The sequence below is a fragment of the Palaemon carinicauda genome, chromosome 14, assembly GCF_036898095.1.
Source record: "Palaemon carinicauda isolate YSFRI2023 chromosome 14, ASM3689809v2, whole genome shotgun sequence".
Classification (NCBI taxonomy): domain Eukaryota; kingdom Metazoa; phylum Arthropoda; class Malacostraca; order Decapoda; family Palaemonidae; genus Palaemon; species Palaemon carinicauda.
Genome location: NC_090738.1, coordinates 27,289,581 through 27,314,306, shown reverse-complemented (window position 1 = coordinate 27,314,306; position 24,726 = coordinate 27,289,581). Strand labels below are relative to the sequence as shown.

Sequence of the window (24,726 nt, the reverse complement as noted above, 5' to 3'; positions counted from 1 at the left end):
AGGGCGTCATCTCATGTTGCAAAAGAAGTTGAAATTCCATTTTCTTGTCCTGACTGTTTCGTAACTTACAATGAATTTGTTGAAAAACTAGTGCATTTGTGCCAGAGACACAATTTAATTTTACAAAATCAAAATTGGCCGCCATTTCAAGGAACATTCCCGACGGCTTCACGTTTTCCTCAAAGCAGCAACACATCTTGATGAACCAACAGTTTAAGGTAAGCTTCATTAATTTATAGAGTATATTATAATGGTGATAGTATAACGATGTATGCAGCAGTACCATCCCTTTGGATTTGGTTTGATGGATGTGTTAGGTAGTGGCTGTAAGGGGGGGTGGCCTCGCAGGGGTAGGCCTAGGTAGGGGTACAGGGCCCTAGGTTAGGTGGTTGTATTAGGTTCGGTAGTGTCCCAAAATTCACTGTGGCCTTAAGGGGGGGGGGGCGGAGGCCCCCCCCCCCAGGTAGGCCTAGGTAGGGTTACAGGGCCCCGAGGTAGGGGTACAGAGCCCCTAGGCTAGGTTAGGTGGGTTTATTAGGTTCAGTAGTGCCCTGAAAATCTCTGTGGCCTTAAGGGGGGGTCGCAGGGGGAGCGGCGGAGGCCCCCCCCCCGGTAGGGCTAGATAGGGGTATAGGGGGAGGGGTGGTGAAAGGATAAGTATTCATTTATTGCAAATATCATTTGACGCCACCCCCCCAACCCCACCCAAAACCCCGGTTCCCACCTGGTGTCCCCCATAATTGTTGGGATGAAGTAGGGTCTTTCTGCATTCTAGAACAACTTAGTAAATCTCCAAATCGGATGGTTTGCGGTCAAAATAAACGTTAAATTCGTTGGAACTACACTATTTCTGATGCAACAAATATATTTTTATTCCAGTTTCCCCACAATGGATGAAACTGTAAATATACCGAATAAAGTTAGTTTTGGTAATGATTTATAACTAGAATATAACTCGGAGATTGCAGACCTCCACCATGGCAGCTTATTTCTCGAAGCCAGCTTGCCTTTCCCAGAATCAATTTAGACCGTAGGCGTAGCCTATTTGAAGTCTGTGTGGCAACCACGGTTGAGATACTTTGGAGTCAACTATGTGTGAACGTGGGGTTAAGGTTAGGGTTAATTCGGTCGACCTTTTGCTCGACCTTGATCAAGGACTTTCAAAATTTAATCACTTCCTCGTCTCAACAAAACAATTCATCCCTGAAAGTTTCTGTACTCTATGAATAAAATAGTGGCCAGGAAGTTATTCACAAACAAATAAACAGGGCCTTTTCCCAACTTCATTGGTGCAGGTAAAAAACAATAATTGCATAAAAATATAGTCTACTCAATTAGGTAACCTTTCTTTGGCACTGGATATTTTTTGGAAACAAGTGGTATCCATTTGGGATACATATTCATTTTTCTCATTGGGAACAATGAATCTTGGTAGCAAAGAAAAGTTAGAAAACCTTAAACCTAGAACGTACGAATTAGAACGTTTCTGATCCATACATTTCATGATTTTTTCCTTAAAGTTATTGCCATTATAGCATAATCTGACACATAGTTAAAGATCACCAGATAGGGAGCTGCTTTTATTTAAATATCCATAATTTGGAATTCCTTTATCCAAGCTAATCTATTAACTTTCTATTGTTGAAAGTACAGTACTTGATTTTAACTGGGAACGATAATTTTGTAAGGCAGATTTTTCAAGTTACTGTTCCAGACGCATAATATGCACCTTAGTCAGTAATGATTTAGAAAAAAAAAGAAAAAAAGTTAGTTTGAGTAATAGATATTAAAAACAATAGATATATTTTTGGGCTCAAGCCATGTCGTCCTGATGGAAGGTTCCTTCAGTAGCTTCCTAAGGGTATATATGACTACAGTAGATATTCCCATAGAATTAAACTAAAGGTTTCACAGAATTCTAACTTTTGGCGCGAGTACCCATAAGGTTTCCCTTTAGGATATCGTATATCAACCGGGGACGTATGCTTGACATGCCACATAGCAATCGGCACCCCACAAAGCGTTTACGCTTCGAGGGGGAAAAGGTGGCAAGTTATGGGAGGAGCCGTTACAAAGTTTTCCTCCTCCGTTACTGTTTTGGTACTCGGCGACGTCAACATCCGGCCGCCATCTTGGGTGACGCCGCCGGAGCGCGCCATCGTCTTTCTTTCTTACGTAGCGTATATAACCAGGTGCTTTTTCCCAGTTTTACACTAAGTAATTCATCATGTCGCAATCTTCTGCCTCGCCTTCTTCTGGAAAGTTGAGTACCATATTCTTGTATTGTATAGATAAGCTCCAGCCGTAAAGTAACGCCTTTTCATCTTAAAATACCGTGTTTTGTGGCGGAGCTGTGCCTTAACTGGAGGCGTCATGTTGGACGCGGTTGTTCGCCTCGCATGCTTTATTTAGTTAGCCAGAACAACCCTTCCCGGTCTTATAACTAATTATCAGCATTAGTTATTTAGTCTTCATTGCTAGGAATTAGTTATATTATGCCGATAGTATCCTTCTTGGCGAGCATAGGTAGCCGTTTATAGGCTAGGGTTCTAGCCTAACCTCTAAACTTGATAGCCTGGGTGGTAATTGTTTACTCTCATGCATGATATAATAAGTGTTCCTAGTTTTATTTTATAAAATGGAGATTTTAGGCATTTATACATATAAGATTCAGTGATTGCACATATGTTTTCGCCTTCGAGGAAGTATACTAAGGGTCTCGGTGATCTTGGTAGTCGACTCCCTTGCCCCTCCCCTAACGTAGGGCTGTGTATACTTCCTATCCTCCCCAGTTACCTTACCTAACGTATCTCCTCCCTCTGAGGTAGCCTAGGCTACATCCTAGCCCTCCTTACTTCGAATCATATTAGAGTGAGGTTAGGCTAGGGTTTTCTTTCCCCACTCCTAGCCATAGTACATGAGCTTTGAGTTTGGGACAGAACTTCATATTAACTGTCGTTCGCCCCCAGCTCCCCCTCTAGGTGAATGAACTCTCCTTTTGGGGCCTTGCTGGTGGGCGAAGGTGGAAGGGCCCTGCCCTTCCCCCCAGTCCACACTTGGTAGGGTTTCGACCCTTTCCTCCCTGTGGCCTAGCGACCTGTCCTACACCTGCCTTCCCTGGTTCGGGACTCGCTTCCCTAGCCTAGGTTAGGCAGGCCAGGGGCTTCTGTTTCTTTATAGTTTAGGACAGTACAATAGTGCTGTACCTTCTCTGAACTAACCTACCCTAGGCTGGAGAATGAAGTCTCCTACACCTGGGATAGGGCTGGTTCTGGAACAGAACCCCCCCCCCCACCCTGGAGCGTTGGTGAAGGCTACGCTTTCCCCCTCACTCCCCCTCAGGACCCTCGCCCCTCCCCCCTCTGTCCTTTTGTGTTGGACTAGCCATCACACCCCTGTCCGCCGTCCTACAACTCCACCGTGTGCCGGCGGGTTATGGGTTCGGCTTGGTTCCTTCGTGGGTGAGTCCGAGCTGCTTCGCTTCCCGCATATAGTCTAACTATGGGATAGCGTAAGTGGCCAGTCTGCCGGTGTTGGACATCCCTATCTTTGAGTGTTCTCCGGTCCTCCCTTAGGCCGCTACCCGTAATCCCAGCCGACAGCCGGCTCTGTTGCGGCTGGATGAAAGTTTGCCCCTCTTTCATTTGAACACTCCTTCCGGAGGAAGATGAGGTCGGGGTAACGAATTACCCTTCCCTCTCTCTTCCCCTACCCTTTCTCTCTACCTATCAGTGCCGGTCCACTGCCGCTACCCTGCCGGCAATAGCTGTCAGGGTACCCTAGTATCCACTCTGTCTCATTGATTGACACCAGTGCTGGAATACCTTTGCCGGTCGCTTGCCGACTGCCGGGGGCCGCTGGATGCCGGCAATCTGCCATCACCTTGAAGCTCCTATTCTCTCTGCCACATAGACTGATGACAGGGAAGGGGTTCCCACCCTCGATGGGGATTCGCCGGCGCCCGGTGCACTTCCGGAATGCCGTCACGTTGCCGGCGCCACCTAATCATATTATTTTAGTGGACCGTCACCCTCTCAGGCTGGCCTGGTGCCGGCAGCGACTATTGTATAGCTATATATGATAGCCGGTATGTCTATGGTACAGTGCTTACCCTAGACGAAAATCTATGATGTATAGTTATGCAGTAAACTATTTCCAGCATACTCTGTGCATCCATGCGCTGTCCCTTGCCGGGACCCACCTGATTAGGGAGGGGTTACTTCACCCCCCCCCCCCTTTTTCTTTTCCTAAACTGAATGAACTTGGTTCTACCCCCCCCCCCCCCCCCTTCTCACCATGATTAATTCTCCAGAGGAAGACTTAGCTGTGCTTATCCATCTCTTAGGCTCTTCAGAGCCCCTAGAATTAATCTTGGCTGGGTGGGATGCACATGTATGTGTCTTTTCTGCTTCTTTTCCAGCTTACTATACTAAGCTTACACATGAAAAGGAATCTTATATTAAGGTAAAATAACTTTAATGCTAATCTAAGATTACTTTAAGTCTTTATTTTAAGTCATTGTATATGACTTCCACATACTCATTCCCCCTTTCTTTTACAGGAGGAGCAATGTTCAGCGTCCGGACTTCTACGGCCACCTGGCGTGCCGAACCCACACCAGATGTTCTGTCACCAAAGGGACTCTTCAGTATTGGGACCCGCAGGTCTGCACTGTCTGCAAGGACCTGCTCCACGAAGCGTTCGAGGACCCTCCCTCTGCGGAGGCCAGGGATTTTGCCCGAGAGAAACTACGCAAATGGCTGAGTGGTTTCCAGAAGAACGCCACGGGGCCCTATCTCCCGAGTGAGAAGATAAGAGCTTTGCTCTTTCCAAAGGGATCTGCGGATGCTGTCATCCCAAAGGCCGAGATCCCCTGTGTCCAGCTGACGGTGGAACCTGAAGTTTCGGATGCACTGCAAGACTTCCATCTTGATGAGGTGGAACAGATGTCGGAGGTGTCAGACACCACCGAAAGGACCCTGATGGCCGGGGGTCAAGAAGAGGAGGAGCAGGTGGAGGTTCCGGACTCCGAGGGCGAGGTCGCCCGCACCCCCTCTGTCACTTCCGTTGCTGTAATGGAACCCGTCCCCTCTACATCGTCGACGCCTACCCCTACTCCGTTGCTTCTGGAGAACCAGGACAGTATCCAGGCCCTGGTGGCCCTCCTGGACGAAAGGTATCGAAGAGGACATGAAGCCCTCAAGAGGGAGATTCTCCGTCTGTCGAAACAGTCGGGCAGGAAGATCAACATCAAGGTTCTTCCCGCTTGCTCAGTAACCAACCCCTAGAGGCATGCCGAGCACATGCCAATCACTAGTGGACGAGTCTTCATCAACGACAAACTAGGCGCTGTCCCCCTTGAAGAGGTGGAGTTTTGGCCTAGCTTCGAGGCGTACCCGGACTGTTACATCCGTCTCAAGTCCGAGCCTGTTTCCAAGGAGGAAACCGAGCCTAAGGAGGTCATAATCTTTGACCACGCTAAGGCTCAATCTCTTTTGGCCGGAAACCTTAAGAGCAAGGGCTACACCAACTCCAAGGTGCCGGCCCTCAGCAAGAAACATCCTTCTTTTCTTGCTCCTGCCACCATGGTCTTCCCCTTTGCAGAAAAGTCCTTGCTGGCAGTGTTGAAGGCAGTGGAGGAAGGGAAACCTTGCCCCACATTGGAGGAATGTAGGCCCCTCTCCCTCGCCCCACCCACCCGACGACAAGAACTGGAAAGACATCCAGTTGACTTTCTCGGTAGGAAAGTTGGAGGCTGACGTGGCAGGATGTCGGTTTAACGAGAACCTCCCTAAGCTCTCCGAATACCTTCTGCGTCGGGAGCTGGATATGAATGAGAGACTGACCGCCTCCCTTTCCCTCCAAGTGCAATTGGAAACAGTGGCTGGGGACACTCGGATCCCAGATATGTACATGGCCTTAGCCAAGACCCATCTCGCTACCCTGACAAAAGACTTTTACAGCTTCATCATCCAGAGGGAGAGGAGGAAGGGGAGCAGGCGGCTGAGGTGACAAACCCTCGGGAAACCAGAAGCAATGAAATGCTTTTGGTGGGAGGAAGACTCCGCCTCTTTTAGGATCATTGGACCTTCGATCCTTGGGCTCACAGCATCATCAAGAATGGACTAGGGTGGAGCTGGGTTTCACCACCTCCAACCTTCCATCAATTCTTCCAACACTCCAGCCCCGTCCTGGAAGAATACGTCCAAGAACTCTTGAACAAGAAGGTGATCAAGAGGGTGAAGTCCACCAGGTTCCAGGGAAGACTGTTCTGTGTTCCCAAGAAGGACTCCGACAAACTCAGAGTCATTCTGGACCTGTCCCCTCTCAACAAGTTCATCGAGAACAACAAATTCAAGATGGTAACTCTTCAGCACATCGGAGCCCTACTGCCCCAAAGGGCATTCACAGTCTCGATAGTCTTGGCGGACGCCTACTGGCACGTTCCAATGAATCGCCAGGCCTCCTCCTACCTAGGATTCAGGCTTCAAAGAAGACAATACGCCTTCAGAGCCATGCCCTTCGGACTCAACATAGCTCCTAGGATCTTCACAAAGGTCGCAGACACGATCGTCCAACAGCTACGACTTCTAGGCGTCCAGGTGATGGCTTACCTGGACGATTGGCTGGTATGGGCCGCATCCTCAAAGGAATGCTTGCAAGCTTCAAGAAAAGTGACCCAATACCTGGAACATCTGGGTTTCAAAATCAACACCAAGAAGTCTCGACTTTCTCCAGCTCAGAAGTTTCAATGGCTCGGAATCCATTGGAACCTCCAGTCACACCGTCTTTCCATTCCCCCGAAGAAAAGGAAGGAAATAGCAGGATCTGTCAAAAGACTCCTCAGATCCAAACGGATTTCAAGACGTCAACAGAAGCAGGTGCTCGGCTCCCTCCAGTTCGCTTCAGTGACAGACCCAGTGCTACGAGCACAGCTAAAGGATGCTTCGGGAGTCTGGAGAAGATACGCATCCATCGCTCGAAGAGATCTCAAGAGACCTCTGCCAACCAGGCTTCGCTCACTCCTAAAGCCATGGTTGGAGGCAAAGAACCTGAAGAAATCAGTTCCCCTTCAACCTCCACCTCCGTCGGTCGTTATCCACACAGATGCATCGCTAGAGGGGTGGGGGGTCACTCCTTTAACATCATTTCTAAGGTAAAAACTGCTATAAATTTACCAGATAAAAAATTGTATAGGAATGCTAGGTTGAACCCAGCTCGCTCACCTTAATAAGGTGTCGGTATAATACTGGGGCGCTGAATAAATCACAACCAGAGGCCTCGCACCATTTAGATATCTCCTGTCAAAATCTCCCAACAGCGAGGTGCCGTTCAACATCCTACTACTACTAGCAATCCTACGCCACTCCTTATAGCACCCCAGATTGGGGCCCAATTAGGGAGTGACGGGTGGGTTCACTGGGCGGCACGGGTCTTTCGCCCAGAAATAGATTTTTCCTACGTCAAAATCCCTTTTCTGGACTCCGACCCGTGCCGCCCAGTGAAATCGTACTAGAGAATGGGGACCCAATATGGCTAACTACCTGAAGGGAATAACACAAAATTAACATAGCTGATGAGTTTTAATATAAAAAAAGAGGGATGTGGAAACCCGTAAAATAGATCAACATTTAAATGACAGTGATAATTAGACATGGTACATAATCAAAATGAAACCCGTAGGTAAAAGTCAACAGATATGAATAGTGATAATCCAGCTTGGTAATCAAAATGCAAAGTAAAGCATTCAATCATAGATATAAATATTTAACATAACAAAAGAAGATCAGCTCGGGGATTTCAAGAACAAGTGAAATCAAAACAATTCGTGAAATTGATCAATTGAATAATAAAATAATACATCATGGTAAACAAAACAGGTAGGAACAACAGGTAAGCCAGGCAGGAGGGAAAGAGGACAGAGCAAGACGTTGTGATTAGGACTCAGTACCTTCAGGAGGAACTATATTCCCTGCAGCTACTGTGGCAAATCTAAGAGCTTCTAAAGGTTTTAGGTAGTGGCACTTGAAAACTTTAAGGGACTTCCAACCCGTATATTTTGAGAGCTCATCAAATTTCATATGGTGGAAAAAATTAATTGAGGTAGCCACAGCTTGAATATCATGGACATGTGGGAATGATTCAGGATTAGCTTGTTTAATAAAATAAAGAATTTTTTGCCTGATTCCCTTAAGGGTAATAGTTCCTCCGTGTTCTCTAATAAATAAGGGCCCTGTGGTTGTAGTGGAAGTTCTACTTCAGTAGGATTTCAGGGTGGTAACTGGACACAGGGATGGATCCCTAGGAAGTGGAACAATCTTCCAGGGAGACCAATTGTTTTGGGGGTCCTCATTTTTAGCCAGGAACACTTTGTTAGGGGAGAGAAGGACCTCACCCGAAGAGAGAAACTCTATATGACCTGGGTCTCTAAATAAGGCTGACAATTCTGAGATTCTGGAGCCAGAGGCGAGGCTCAAAAGAAAAAGTGACTTTCTTAATAATGCCATATAGTTACAGTATTCATTTGGGGTGTCAGAGGCTAGCTTAAGAACATCGTTCAAAAACCAGGAAACTGCGCTAGGGCGAGTGGAAGGTTTTAGTCTGGCACAAGCTCTCGGAATGGATGAGAAATATGAATCCGTTAAATCAATGTCAAAACCAATATGGAAGATCTTTTTCAAGGCTGACTTGATTGTAGTAATGGTATTGGCTGCCAGGCCTGATTCGAAGAGAGTTCTGAAGAATGTCACAGTTAGGTTCATTGTCATTTTCTCAACTTGGGAATCTTTCAAGAACTTAGCTAATTTCTTGACAGCTGAGTCCTATTGACGGAGAGTAGATTCCCTTTTGTCAGATTCCAGGAAAATAGTATTCAAAGGATCAATGTTTGCACCTCGTTGGGGTGCGAACTTCATGAAGTCCATAAAGTTAGGGCATTCAGAATCCTTGAGGAAGCGAACACATTGCGAGTTTGTACCGTCTGTGTTAGCACCGGATTGGGAATCCGCCGGGGGCGGAGACCTAGTTCTAGCAACAAGGGGAACCAATTGCTCGTGGGCTAGTTGGGGGCTACGAGAGCCACTTGACCTTTGAAGGATCTGAGTTTGTGCAGAACATTCAGCAGGAGATTCACTGGAGGAAACAGATAAATCGTCTTCCAGGTATTCCAATCTAGAATCATAGAGTCCGTGGCATAAGCCTGAGGGTCCAGGTTGGGGACTACGTAACAATCCAGTTTGCGATTGCATTCCGTCGCAAACAGATCCACTTGGAGACCCGGGACTTTAGATAGTATCCACTGGAAAGATCGATTGTCTAGTGACCATTCCGACTCTAGCAGAGTCGTCCGGGAAAGTGAGTCCGCTACCACATTCCGGACTCCTGCCAGATGGATAGCTGACAGGTGCCACTTGTGCATTGCCGCCATGGAGAAAATCTTCAACATGATGTGGTTTATTTGGGCTGATCTGGAGCCTCCTCTGTTGAGGCAGTGAACTATGACTGCACTGTCGAGAACCAGTCTGATATGGAGATTCCTGGCTGGATTGAGACGTTTTAAAGTGAGGAAGACTGCCATGGCCTCTAGGACGTTGATGTGCATTTGCTGGAAGACCGGTGACCATAACCCTTGGACTTTCTTGTGTTGGGAGTAACCTCCCCACCCTGTTAAGGAGGCATCTGTGTGAAAGACGAGGCCCGGGGCCGGATATTGTAAGGGAACTGACTTGGAAAGGTTCTTGATCTTCGTCCAAGGCTGCAGACTTTTTCTCAGGATTGGGGGAAGGCGAGTACGTCTGTCCCGGCGCTTTGCGGTTGCTCTGGAGTGCCACACTCTGTTTATGTCCTTGAGTTTGGACCTTAGGACGATGTCTGTCACGGAGGCGAACTGCAAGGAACCTAGGATCCTCTCTTGGTTCCTCCTGGAGGTCAACTTCTCCCTGAGAAATTGTTTTGTATTCTTGTGCTTTGGGGAGGCACAGCGTATGGGAGCACAGGTCCCATTGTAGTCCCAGCCATTGAAACTTGGTCTCCGGGACCAGGCGGGATTTCTCGAAATTGACTTGGAATCCCTTTTATAGCAGTTCAAGGAACATGGTCTCCCCTATTCAAGACGTTCCACATCAACTTCTTGGAGGCCATGGCGGTCCTTCTCTCTCTGAAAAGACTGTCTCCTCGACCCTCGTCCCACATCCGTCTAACCCTGGACAGCGCCGTTGTGGTCGGATGTCTCAACCGTCAGGGCTCAAGATCTCCCCAACTCAACCAAGTGCTTCTACCCATCTTCCGCCTCGCGGAAAAGAAGAGATGGCACCTTTCAGCAGTTCACCTTTAAGGATTCCGCAACATGACAGCGGATGCTCTATCGAGGACAACCCCAATAGAGTCAGAATGGTCCCTAGGCGCAGGCTCGTTCTCCTTCATCTCTCGCCAACTCCCGGAACTGCAGATCGACCTCTTTGCGACGAGCGACAACAAACAACTTCCTCGTTACGTAGCCCCTTACGAGGACCCCAGAGCGGAAGCAGTGGACGCCGTGCCCCTGGATTGGAACAGATGGTCCAAGATTTACCTGTTCCCTCCACCCAACCTTCTGCTGAAAGTCCTCACCAAGCTGAGAACCTTTCTAGGCACAGCAGCCCTAGTGGCACCCAACTGGCCACGGAGCAACTGATTCCCCCTAATCCTCGAGTTACAACCCAGGATAATTCCCTTGCCGGACCCAGTTCTATCCCAACAAGTTCAGAAGTCGACTGTCTTCACTTCATCAAGGAAAACCAGAGACCTACAGCTCATGATTTTCTCTCTCTAGCCATTAAGAAGAGGTTCAGGATCTCGAAGAAGAGTTTGGACTTCCTAGAAGAATACAAAACTAGATCTACCAGAAGGCAATAGGAATCTTCCTGGAAGAAATGGGTATCCTTTGTCAAGGCTAAAAATCCTACGGAAATCTCTATAGATTTTTGTCTGTCCTTCTTTATTCACCTTCATGGACAGGGCTTGGCAGCCAACATGATTACTACCTGCAAATCGGCCTTAGCAAGACCACTACTCTATGCCTTCCAGATCGACCTGTCCGATGACATCTTTAATAAGGTGCCAAAGGCGTGTGCTAGACTCCGTCCCGCACCTCCTCCGAGACCCATCTCCTGGTCTCTCAACAAGGTGTTCCAATTCGCCTCAAGTCTGGACAACGAGTCTTGCCCTCTGAAAGATTTGACTCAGGAAGTGATTTTTCTTTTTACTCTCGCCTCGGGAGCCTGAGTCAGTGAGATTGTGGCTTTATCAAGAGAAGAGGGCCAGATACAGTTTGCTGACACAGGCGAACTTACCCTCTTTCCTGACCCAACGTTTCTCGCCAAGAACGAGCTTCCCACCAAACGGTGGGGCCCCTGGAGAATCTGCCCCCTGAAGGAAGATGTCTCTCTATGCCCAGTAGAGAGTCTAAAGGTCTATCTTCGAAGAACTTCAGACTTTGGCGAAGGACAGCTCTTTAAAGGAGAAACATCAGGGTCTGATTTGTCACTCAAACAACTAAGGGCGAAGATCACCTGCTTTATTCGCAGAGCGGATCCTGGAAGTCATCGAAAGTGTTTTTCAAACACTACGCTAAGCAGGTGCAAGAGTTGCGACGCCATGTGGTGGCAGCAGGTAGTGTGCTAAACCCTGCTGCTTAGTGCAGCGTTGAACAGTGAGTTATTCGGGACTCTAACTCCACGGGTGCATGTGTTGACCCCAGTGCGAAACATAGTGAATTTAAGAGCCACCTTGTGACACTAAAGACTGTTCTCCTACAAGGTGAATTAACATAGACTGTATCACGTGTGCCACATGTTTTTTACTTGAAGTGTATATATGACTTTCTTGAAAGACTTTATAGTTCCTTTGGAACTTGTGTGTGATATGGCTAATTTTTTCTCTTTCAGATTCCACACCCACTTGTTGATGTCTTTAGTCTATGTTTTAATTGCATTTGATTATTGTAAAAATTTTACCTATTTCATGCTAATCCTGTTTTATTGAATAAAAAGAGTATTAGGTTACCCTGTGCATCTCATTTTGCCCTCTTTTTTCTCATGAAATAAAATTACTGTTACAGACTTTATTACTCTTTGTTGATATTTATGAACTATGTCATAAACTTGTTCTCTTGATGCATGCTCATCTAGATTAAGGTAACTTGTTCCAACACGAGTATACTTACCTTCTCTATCTGGCCCTGGGACCGGCAGGTATCTCCGAGACTGGGTGAGTTCCTCTATCAAGCAACTTCAAGATGTTCCTTCTGATCAAGGCAGGAAGCAGTAACATGGTATTTGTTTATCTGAAGTGGCATGTGACGGATATGCTACATGTCTCTACGGTCATCAGACCAAAGGAATATTATTTAGAAGTCGAAAGGCACTACTTAAAAGAGGAAAATCCACAATACATACATTAATTCTCTGGTACACTTCCATCAGGACGACATGGCTTGAGCCCAAAAAACGGACCTATTTTTGGGTGAGATGGCCATGTCGTCCTGATGGACCCGCCCTTGTTCTCTATTTGGCCTTGTCAGACCCCTTCCAATCTCATTGCATCGTGGAGGCTGGCATATACGCCGAAAGGAATGACGATGGCGCGCTTCGGCGGCGTCACCCAAGATGGCGGCCTACATGGCGGCCGGATGTTGACGTCGCCGAGTACCAAAACATTAACAGAGGAGGAGAACTTTGTAACGGCTCCTCCCATAACTTTCCACCTTTTCCCCCTTAAAGCGTAAACGCTATGTGGGGTGCAGATTGCTATGTGGCATGTCAAGCATTCGTCCCCTGTTGGTATACAATATCCTAAAGGGAAACCTTATGGGTACTCGCGCCAGAAGTTAGAATTCTTTGAAACCTTCAGTTTAATTCTCTGGGAATATCTACTGTACAGTAGTCATATATACCCTTAGGAAGCTACTGAAGGAACCTTCCATCAGGACGACATGGCCATCTCACCCAAAAATAGATTTTTCGCTTCGCTCAAAATCTGTTATATATGGGTAAAATATAGTCTAATATTTAGACACCCTTTGGATACTTTTTGACAATATTTGGTATCCAATTGGGATATATTTTGAATTTTCCTACTGGTAACACAGAGACTGTAGCAGTGCTAGGGATAAGTGTTGATAGATTTAATTTTTTTTTTCAAAATGTCATGTATAGTGTATACAAATTAACTATTAAATTACTCAAAATATGTTGTGGTACATGTGTAAGTCTTTTGGACTTTGTTACTTATGAATGATATAACTACATGTAACTTTGGTAGCTGTAGGCATTGTAAGGACAACGTCTTTAAACGCTTATAGGGCTCTTTTCAGCATTGTTCATAATCTCTGTAAAATCTCGTAAATATTGTTTATGCATCTAGGCCCAGAATCCTCTGCCCTTCATTTTTATATATGATTCATTATTATATGTCAAGCGTGGGCTTTTATATTGACCATGATGTCAATGTCAGAAAACACAAATGCCCCGCATTTTTCACCTGTTCGCGGTCGGTCATTCACCTGCCCAGCAGGTTGCTACTTTGATGTCTGCACAGGTTAATGTACTTGGCCCGTCTCAGAAATAAAGCATCACTCACCTATAGTCTGTCTCTCATACCTCACAACTAATGACCGCGGAGTTTTCCCTTAACGGACTTACAACGGCGATTTCCAAAGAAATCATGTGGGCTCGCGACTCTGTTCACCTAAACGCCATTAACGGACTCATCATGGCACAAGTTATTTTGCGTTTTGTTGTTAGCAAAGTTTTGCTAAGGAGTTTCCCTTAACGGACTCACAACGGCTACTCCACATATCCCAACGACACTAACAGACTTATTATGGCACAAATCATTTTACATTCTGCCATTTCCAAAAATAGTTTTGCCACGGCAATTAGCTACTACTGTGCTACTTGGAATTCCTACTCTGTTAGCGGACTAGATACTGCTCACTACTGGGTTTCGGAGTGTGAGGTAAGATGCCAGACTCAGACGTCGACAGTACGTCGCCCCTCACAACCAAAGGGCATGGTGCGATAATCCCACAATGAACGCAAACGGCCACACAGATGTCAACCGGACATAAGTTACAGCTGCCTCCATTCTCACTGGACGCAGCGACGGTATGGTTTCAGTGTGCCAAGTCCCACTTCAAGTTGACAAACATCACCGATGAAATAAGAAAACCGGACATGGTGATGGTAATGCTGACACCGGATGCGTTTAAAAGAATTTCCTCCTGGCTGAAACAGAGGCCGGGACCCATGAGGTACAGTGACCTTAAGAAAAAACTGACAGAGGTCTAAGGCCTCCGGTACACCCAAGGTCCTAGCGCACCCTCGACCTGATGACAACGCCCCTCGGCGACATCCGTCCCTCAGCAGCCTGGGGTGCACTGATGGACCTCCTCCAGCTTATCGAGTTCGACAGCGATGGGCAGCGCAAGTAGATAAGCCTATCAAGGGAGATCTTCCTCTATCACCTTCCCCAAAGCATTCGCGCCCAGTTGGAGGGCACCGAGGCACTGGATGTGCCATTGTTGGTCGTGAAGGTCGACAAGCTCTACCTGGTAGCCCCGGCTGCCAGATACGGCGCCACCACCTCCGTCAACGCCGTCACAGTGGAGACAGAAGAGTACCAGGTGGAGCCAGACAAGGTAGGGATCAATGCTATCCACAGCGGAAGATCCCAGTACCCCCAGCAGGAACAACGACAACAACAAGAGGACCACTAATACACGTGCCTCGACCTTCCCAGATGGCGCTACTTCAGAGGCGCGGAAGTATGTCCAACCGTGTGCCCATCCTAAAAAACTAGGTAGGCGACCACGCCTACAAACAACCGTGGAGCTGGTTGGGCCTGATCACATGAGCTTCTACATCCTCGACGTCAACTCGGGAAAAAGGATACTGGTGGATACCAGCGCTACGGTGTCAACGTTCCCACCCTTAAAGGATGACCACGGCCTCCCATCAGACGACAGGGCTGCCCTGGTGGCCGCGAACGACAGCCCCATCATCTGTTATGGCACAAGGACACTGAAGATATCCATCATGGGCCGGGATTACAGCTGGCCTTTCCTGATCGTAGACGTCAAGGTGCCCCTCCTGGTCGTTGACTTCTTCGCTCACCACGGACTGCTGGTAGACGTGCGTCACAAACAACTAATCAACCAGGGGACCTAGGTCCCACTACCTCTCCAGCGGGCCTATCCTTCACAGGGGGTGCTCAGTCACGCCCCCACGGATACGGCCGCCTGCTGCAGGAATTCCCAGAGGTCTTCAAACCCGAGCTCCACCAACTGGAGAGGGTCCCCGCTAAGCATGGGATATTCCACCATATCTTAATGATGGCCCCTCCAACCAACTGCAGGTTCAGACGACTCCTTCCGCGGAAGCTACAGGAGATGGAGCGCATGGGAATCTGCGAAAAGGCATCTAGCCCGTGGGCCTCTGTGCTGCACATGGTCAAGAAACCCGATGGGAGCTGGAGGTCCTACAGCGATTATAGACGCCTAAATCTGGCCACGACACCTGACCACTACCCGTTGCCCAACTTGCAGGACCTCACGGGGCCACTATTTTCTCCAAGGTGGATCTCTTAAAATCTTATTTTCAGGCCAGTATGCACCCCGACGACATCCCAAAGATGGCCATCATCACCCACTTCGGGTCCTACGTCTTCTCCTACTCGATGTTCAGTAGTAGAAACGCTAGGGTGACTTTCCAGCGTCTGATGGACAGCATCTTCGGGGACCTTCCCTTCTGCGCCGTCTACGCCGATGACATCCTAGTGCTCTCCAAGACATGGGTGGAACACCTGGGGCACGGGAGCATGGTTCTGAAGCAACTGCAGGAGATTGGCCTCATGGTACGTTTCGACAAATGCACGTTCGGGGCTGAGAAGGTGGAGGTCCTTGGGCACGAACTCACAAAAAGGGGCGTGCGTCCCGTGTCGTCGAAGGTGGAGTCCATAAACAAATTCCCAACGCCGAAATCCGTGAAGTCCCTTCAAGAATTCATTGTCATGGCGAACTATTATTGGAGGTTCCTGCCCAATGCCCTCAACAAGAAGCCTTTGATCAAACAAAAACTACCCTCTGCAAATCTACAACCCTGTCCTATCAGGACCCCGGGGTCCCCCTGAGGTTAACTACGGACTCCAGTAACGTTGCATGCGACACCGTTCTGGAGCAGGTGATCAACATCGTGCCCCAACCTTTCGCCTTCTTCAGCAGGACATTAAAACCACCAGAGACTCGCTACAGCACCTTTGACCGCAAGCTTCTGGCAGTGTACCTCACTGTGAAAATCCTGTGTGAGTGAGATGCTGAATAGTCTCCAGGCGTAAAGTTGTAGCTAAGCTACGGCTTTGTGGAAGATGTTGGCTTGTGGTTGTCTGAATAGATAGTGACGTGGAAGGAGTTCTCTTGGAGACTCCGTCAGGAGTTGCGGAAGGTCCGGAAACCATTTCCTCATGATGCCATAGCAGAGCTATGTGAGTCGTTGAAAGGTTAAACAATGTTCTGGCCTTGTTGAGTACCCTCCTCATCAGACAGAACAGAGGAAAGGCGTAGACATCGATGTTGTCCACCGTTGTTGGAATGCATCTTGCCAGAGAGTCTTGGGGTTTGGGACTGGGGAGCAGTACAACGGGAGCCTAAAGTTCAGGGCCGTTGCGAAGAGATCCACAGTCAGAGAACCCCACAAAATCAGGACTTTGTGGCTACTAGATTTCCCAAAGACCACTTGGTACTCACTATCTAAGATGCTCTGATCAGGTTGTCGGCGAGCACATTCCTTTTGCCTGGAATGAATAGTGCAAATAGTGGTATCGAGTGAATCTCGGCCCATCTCAGTGCAGTATCTCTACTGCTAGATGGAATAGGGGCTGCGAAAAAGTACCTTCCTGTTTGTTGATGTAAGGCACTAGTGTGGTGCTGTCACTCATCACCACCACTGAGTGGCTTGCCAGGAACTGATGGAACTGCTAAAGGGCTAGGAAGACAGCCTTCATCTATAGAAAATTTATATTGAGGTATTCTTCTGGCTCTGACCAGAGTCCTAAGGTCGTATGATGCCGCACGTTGAGGGGGGGGGCACCCTGGGTTTTTTTTCTTTTAGCAGCATCTAAGAATAGCATCAAATTTAGGGACGGGACGAGAAAATCCACTCCCTTTTGTAGATTCTCGTCCTACACCCACCATTTGAGATCTGTCCATTCCGCTGGTCCCTTGGTGATCAGGATGTCCTGGGAGGCAAAGGCTCGATTCCATCTGAACTCGAGTCGCCACTGGAGAGATCGAATCCCAAATCCTGAGGCGACCGCTGGGAACTAGACGAGCCGAGGAGACAGTCATGTCTAGGCTGGAAGTTCAGTTATTCTCGTCTGAGAAAGGGTCTTGCGACCTTTCTCAGCCCCATTATCCTGTCGTCTGATGGGAAGGCTTTGTGGAGATTGGTGTCTATTATCATGCCAAGGTACAGTATACCAGTCTCTGCGTAGGAAGCAGGGAAGACTTCTCGAGGTTTACTATGATACCCAGATCTTGACAAAGCCTCAGAAGTTTGTCTCTGTGTTGAAGAAGGGTTGACACCGAGTCTGCTAGGATTAGCCAGTCTTCCAGATAACGGAGAAGACGGATGCCGATCCTGTGTGCCCATGATGACGCTAGGGTGAACACTCCGGTGAAGACTTGAGGGGCTATGGAAACGCGGAAGCTCAGCACCTTGATCTGGTAGTTCCTGTTGTCTAGGCTGAATCTTAAGTACTTCTTTGAAGACGGATGAATTAGTATCTGGAAGTACGTGTCCTCTAGGTCCTGTGTGCACATAAAGTCCTGTGGTCTTACTGCTTGTCTGACCGTGTCTGCTGTCTCCATGCCGAATGAGGTTTTCTTGACAGACTCGTTCAGAGCTGAGAGGTCGATGGCTGGTCTCCAACCCCCAGACACCTTTTTTACAAGAAAGTGTCGACTGAAGAAGCTTAGAGATCCGTCGAGGATCTCCTGTAGAGCGGCCTTCTTCAACAGGGTCTTGACTTCTACCCGGAGGGCTAGCTCCTTTGCTGATCCTATTGCAAAGGAGTCGATTGACACTGGATTCTTGATCAGGGGAGGGAGAGATGTCGTGAACGGGACACTATACCCTGAACGAATCATGGAGACTGCCAGTGTTTGGCCCCGAGTTGCATCCACCTGTACCACCAACTTTGTAGGCATCCCCCACTGGTGGACAAGTGGGGGGAGTGCCTATCCTAGTGTTTGTGACCTCGGCCTTCTCCCTCTAGGATGTTTTCCTCGCCAGGAGGACTTTGTGCCTTTCCTGTTCTTGGTCAGAAAGAGCTTTTTAGACACCGTTAGCTTCGCTGCTGTCTTGATCGTTGAGGTCTTGGCTGTACGAGGCTGATGAGGAGCTGGTGGTGTATAGGGCCTAGATGTTAAGGCCCTATGGAGAAGGGAGTCCTGGTGAGACTTTCTCCATCTCTCTGCAGTGTGTTCCATGTCTTTAGGCTTGAAAAGAGAGGATCCCTTTACAGAAGAGTTCCTGAGACTAGTGATCTTGGCATCCAGGACCTGCTTATAGAATCTCTAAAGTCTCTGCATCATGTCGTTTCGGGATAGAGTTCGCCCACAAGTTCGAGACTTGGTGGGTGAGAAACTCAGTGGTACGAGTGTCTGAGAGGAGGAACGTTTCCATAGCTTTCCTGGTACCTTCCTTGGAAAAATTCTCGGTCTATACCAGGATTCCCTGGGACCCCAACCAAAGATCAAGCCACGAAGTAGCCTGCATGGCATACTTTGTGAGCTCTTCCTGGTTGAGAATCTCAGCTGCCGAGAAAGAGACCTGGCGGCTGGAGAGCCTCTCAAGAGAGACCCCCTTGGTTAGCTCTTCCAGAGAGTGGTGGAGTGGAAGAGCTGGACGAGGCTCATCTAAGGCTTCATCATACCGCCTCTGCTGGACGCAAAGATTTGGAAGGACCTTGTCGGTAGAGCCCGATTGGTGAGAGTAGGAGAAATCAGAGAGCTCTTGGGTGATCTTTGCCCGGGGACTCTTCAGCAGTTGAGACCAGGGTAAGGCTGCACTGATCTTTGAGGGGTTCTGGGTGCCGAAGACACGATTTAAGACTCTCTTTGCCCTCTCGTGAGGGTATCTCTGGGTTGGTAAACCCGTTGAGTACCCTAATGAGAGTCAGGACTTGCCAGAAGGTTTGTTCTGACTATCTGCTCCCCCTCTGAAGTGGGACTGGTAGCAAAGTCTTTCAATCACCCCAAAGAGCTCATCTAGGGGTGGGTCGTGAACATCCCTAGGGTGACTAGTGGTTCCTGTGGGCTTGGAGGTCTTCGAAGAGGACTTTAGTAGAGTTTTAGAGTCCTTCAATTCCCTACGGGGAAAGAAATAAAACTCTTAACATCAAAGGCCGGTTGGATTTGTCTTTCCTGGTTTCCACTGGAGATGGAGAGCTCTCCACAGGAGGGTTATCTTCCTCTGAAGGTGGAATGGAGGATATCCGCCCCTTGCAAGGCTCCCTTGGCAGAGGTGAGGCAGGAGTGCGTCCGGAGGGAGAGTCAGGAAGGACAGGTCTCGAGGGCCTAACAGGAGTCGGCTTCACCTCAGGATTTCACATTGTTGGAGACTACTCTTTTTCTCTTCAGGGGAGAAGCAGCCGAGGTTATTTGCAGGTGCTTTATTGGTGCAGACGGATGTTGAGAGGTATCAGAAGAGCGAGATGAAAAAGCAGGCCTGAAGGCTTGTACAACTGCTCTGACCATGGCACTGAACCAGGGCTGCTTGCTGATGGAACCACTGTCAGAAAGACCTCTTGAAGGGAGAAGGTTCTGTTTGAGGAGTCTCTACCGGTGGATGGCACTGTGGATCCTTCTTTGAAGATGGAATCTTCGGGATCTTGAAACCTGTGGAGCCCTTCCCTTCTTTCCTCGGCGGTCGGGCTGTAATGCGTTTGCGGGAAGGGGAATGGGGCGACGGCGACGTGTTGGAACGTTCCTTATGATGGCGTGACTTCCACGAAGTCAAAGAATCCTGCTCTACAGGGGATAGTCTGGGAGTTGGTGAGCTCAGGTGCACAGGAGAGCCCTGGCAAGCTGGGGAGCACTGACACCCAGGAGACAGCTGGCGAGCTGGGGAGCGCTGATGCACAGGAGAGCTCAGGCAAGCTGGGGAGCACTGACACGCAGGAGAGCGCTGGTGCGAAGTCGAGCGCGGGTGCGCTGGTGCGAAATCGAGCGCGGGTGCGCTGGTGCGAAGTCGAGCGCGGGTGCGCTGGGGAGCATGGGCGCGTATGCGACCGCTGGTGAGCTGGTAAGCACTAGTGCGCAGGAGAGCACTGTCGTGTAGGAGAGCACTAGCAAGGGCTGACGTGCAGGAGAGAACTGGCAAGCTGGAGAGCGCAGCGGTGTCACACAACAGAGCGCTGACGTACTGATGAGCGCTGTTGTGCTGGCGAGCGTTGGTGTGCTGGCTAGCCCTGGTGAGCTGGAAAATGCTGAGGTACTGAAGAGCGGGGATGCACCAGAGAGCACTGGTATGCATGAGATCACCGAGGCGCTGGAGAGCGTTGACGCACTGTTGAGCACTGACACGCAGCTGAAGATTTTACGGGAGTGCAAGTGTGCTGATGAGTAGGAGAGCACCTCGTAGGAAGCACTGGAGATAGGCTCAAGCCCCTATTAATGTTTTATTCTGTTTTTGTTTCATTAAACAGGTGGCTGGCAGTGCACCCTACTCCTTGTAGGGCTTGGAGATATTAACTAAAATTGCAATCAAGTAGAGAAGCATTCTGCAGACATTTGACTGTTCTTATGGACAGAAATTCCCAAGTGTGAGGGGATTTGACAAAAACTGTTGTGAATTAGCCCAGACAGGGGATAGCAGGAACAAATCTATATCAGACATACTCTGTGTATCTTGTTAACCCAGAGAATTGTGAAGTAACGTGAACATTCCTCTACCTTATAAACACACTGTGAACTTGGTATAGTGATCCAGCAATAAATAGATTCTCAACAGCGATGCAGTGAAACTATTTAGACATTTTTTAATGATGTTTATTGTACTGGTACTCATAAAGATGGCCTAGTTTGCAGCATAAATTGTGAATAGCATCCTTGATGTTAAAGAAGTGGCTTTACTGCTATCTATGTAAAATCCTAAGATTCTTGATCCATACACCTGGTATGGCATCTACGTAATTAAAGTTTAGCCGTCATGGTAGAGAGGGGTACCTTTTCATTTGCTCTCGCTATTGTGTTACAATAATTTCATAACTACCTTTGAAACACCCTTGACAAAATATGAAGAATCAGATATAGAACCCCTTTAGAGCTGTGGAATTAATTATACCATAGGTGTTCATTCAGCTATATCTTTTGAGTGTTTTAGTCAATCAATTTCACTTGAAATAGCTTAAGCATAACCTGAATTTTCATATTACAGTACAGTATTGTATTTTTTCTAACATTAAACCATTAAGGTTTCTTCACACAAACCCCTTATCATTATTAGAATGTGCTGAGTGTTACCTTTTTTGTATTGACCATGAATGGGATATCCTCTGTCATTCCCCAAGATATTCTCTACACTATTTGTAGATCTCTGTATCATTTGCTGTAGCTAGAATGACAATGGTCGAGAGGAAACTACAACTTAATTGACAAAATTGTTACGTGAACTGATATGAATGGATTAAAGTTTTCAACAAGCAAACTGGTGTTGTCCATTTATGCTGTATTCGGGGAGTACATCCAGACCCAGATATGTACATTAAAGGTCAACGGATCTCATGTATAATTGAAGCTAGATTTTTGGGATTAATAATATTTGATTGCAGGCTGACATTGATTCCTCCCTTGAATGCCTAAAAAGTAAAATGTCTTGAGGCTCTATATCTTTTAAAAGTTTTGTCCCATACATCATGGGGGGCCAGACCGCAAAACTCTTGTAAAGTTATACTGTACAAGGCTTCAATTTTTTTTAAGAAATTAGCTATGGGTGTGAAATATACTCTTCAGCCACCTCAAGCCAATTAAAGATTTTAGATTCTATACACAATACTGGTATCAGATCGGCCACAAGAACCTGTAGAACTTCGGCTATCCCAAGCCTCCTTGTTGATGCTGGAGAATTACCTTTACACTTTTACCGAAAGTCTTCTATTGTTCGGGATTGGTGTAGGTTGCAAAGACTTCCTAATTCTTTAGCCTATCAGACTGCACTCAATATATTTTGAGTTGCACCCAAAATCTTCTCAACGTTATGATTTTCGGGTAAAGAAACTACTCTGTGACACAGATCCTACAAATGGTGTGTGGAAGCATCAAACGACCCTCACCGCCCACTACCTGTAAGATGTGACCCACAGGAACATGGAGACTTTCTCCATTGATCTTGTGCTGGCTTCACAACAAGTGGTTTAAAATGCCTCAGGCTCCTTGATGGACCAGTATCAGATGATTGAGGCAATAGGTTACCCAGGATTAGTCTGGGGTGAATGTTAAGAATGACTGGCTCTTTCTTTCATCTTCACCTCTCTTGTGGAACACCACCCATGATCCTTTGCAAGCTAGCCTCACCTATCTGTAGGTAATAACCACTTCCCATATGTAACCTAGTATAAAAGAAATGCTAGTTACATCCCCATACCCCTCGCGAAGTGAGATTGGGTAACGTCTATGGTTGATTCTAAGATTCCTATTCATCTCGGAAAACTCTTACCTAAACCAGTCATATTTCTAGTATCGCAAGCGCACAGGTGGCTCAGTCTGCTATCCATACGTTGCACAAAATTTTAGCTTGTTGTACATTCAATGTCCTTACGGGAAAACCCCGGGTCAAATGCCAAGTCAGTTGGTTCGGACTTCCACCCTCTTAATGGGTGAGTCAGCCCTATAAATAGCGAAGGGTTTGTATTTGGTGTCGCAACAAATGACAAGTTTGGAAGTAATTTATATTTATCTAACGATATAAACCTATAGCTATTTTTACAAATTGCCCCGCAATCACCTGTCCCCCTAGAAAGTCTTGCCTGTAATTGAAAGTGAGTAAGACTCACTGGTGTGTAAGGGAATGGGGTAGCTGGCTTCGCCCTCTACCCCACCCGCTAACTAGCGAGTCGGCAGTTTTACATCGCTTAAAATTCTTTATGGCTAGTCTTTCAGCTTCGCCGAAAGTAAATCCGTATAAATAGCTACAGGTTTGTATCATTAGGGAAAATACAAATTACAATTTGTTATTTTTCAATTGAATTATAACCTTGTTATCTCCAAATTTTTAAAAATACAGTACTGTATTGAATCGTGAAAAGCTACAACATTAAAGCTTAAGTGATCGCTTTCTGTACATTAAGCCCTTGAGTACTTCAGAAAAATCTTTTCTGAAATGATACTAGTACTGTACTGTACTGTATCTCTAGTCTCCTGGAGGGAAGACTTGACTGCGTCTTTTTTGGAGATCTCTACGTTCTTCTCTTTGTGATTTTTCAAAGGCATACAAACTTAGTTACATTGGTAGCTGTTGCAAAAAGGGAAAGACTTTTTTAAAAACTGTAGTATGGTTTAATGGTTCCATCTTGTTTATAATAATCCTGGAAAAACATATTGTACAATGCATAATGTTTTCAAATTATGTAGTTATTATAGAAAAGAGATTTTAAAATCACCAAGAAAGACATTCAACAACATTTTAAATTTATCGGAAAATATTTGTAACTAAAGACTTTTCTTTCATCTTAAGATCCATAGTTATTTGTTCGAGCATACTGTATAAAGAAAAATCAGTTTATACATCAAACTTTTATGTAAAGACTTGTAAGATAACATAAGAGTTTCATCTCATAAAGATTCCTCCTTTTTCTCTCCTGCTTCCAGGATTATTCAGTCGAGGCAGTAAAGGGTAAAAACATGCCTCTCTACATAACTGGATGTGTATTGATCGTCTTTGCAGGATTGGGATCCATCATTTTACCAGCTTGGTTGTTCACAGAAATGGTCTTCAGGAAACATGATGAGGTAAGTGTTGTATACTTGAGTCGTTTGTTGTATAATTATGTATGTCCGCTCGATGGTAATGGTTGTTTATTGTTGTTATGGGGAACTGCTGTTAAGGTTTTATTATGGTTTGTACAATGCCTACAGATACATCACCATTCATTTCAGTCGGTATACTTACAGTGCATGTTTTGACAGAGTAGCTGTCAGCATTATTCAAAGGAGTGTGTTCTCAGGTACTATTGTAAAATTTAGTTTTATTTGACATTAACTTTGCACAGGTCATAAATTGCAATTGTGTAGGTGATAAATAACATTCAAAAACTTGGTAAAAAAAGATACAGACTCTTCTGACATATGAATAATACCTTACTTTATATACTACAGTAATTAATAAAAATCTGTACAACTTGTTAACAAAAAATAAGATACTAATACTAATTTAGGAAATGCATTTCAGAATGCTGCAGTATATGATAGAGATTATAATCCAAAATATTTGATAAATCTTCAGTGACAATATAAACCACTATAAATGTTCAAAATGCTATCATGATTGTACTATTTTTTTTTTTTTTTTTTTTTTTTTTTTTTTTGGATCCTATACAGTATACTGTAAAGCTGATTCCTCCACATTAACATAACTATGTATATGATTAAATATTTTTATCAGCATAATATTTATGATAGTTCCAACCATCAAA

The 24,726-nt window shown here is 46.6% G+C and overlaps 1 long non-coding RNA gene across 1 annotated transcript; it reads left to right on the top strand.

The window, feature by feature from the left end:
- Positions 1-24,616, top strand: LOC137653499 (uncharacterized). Its single transcript, XR_011046494.1, has 2 exons — positions 1-218; positions 23,903-24,616. It is a non-coding gene; the product is annotated as an uncharacterized lncRNA (long non-coding RNA).
- The last annotated feature ends 110 nt before the right edge of the window (positions 24,617-24,726 follow it).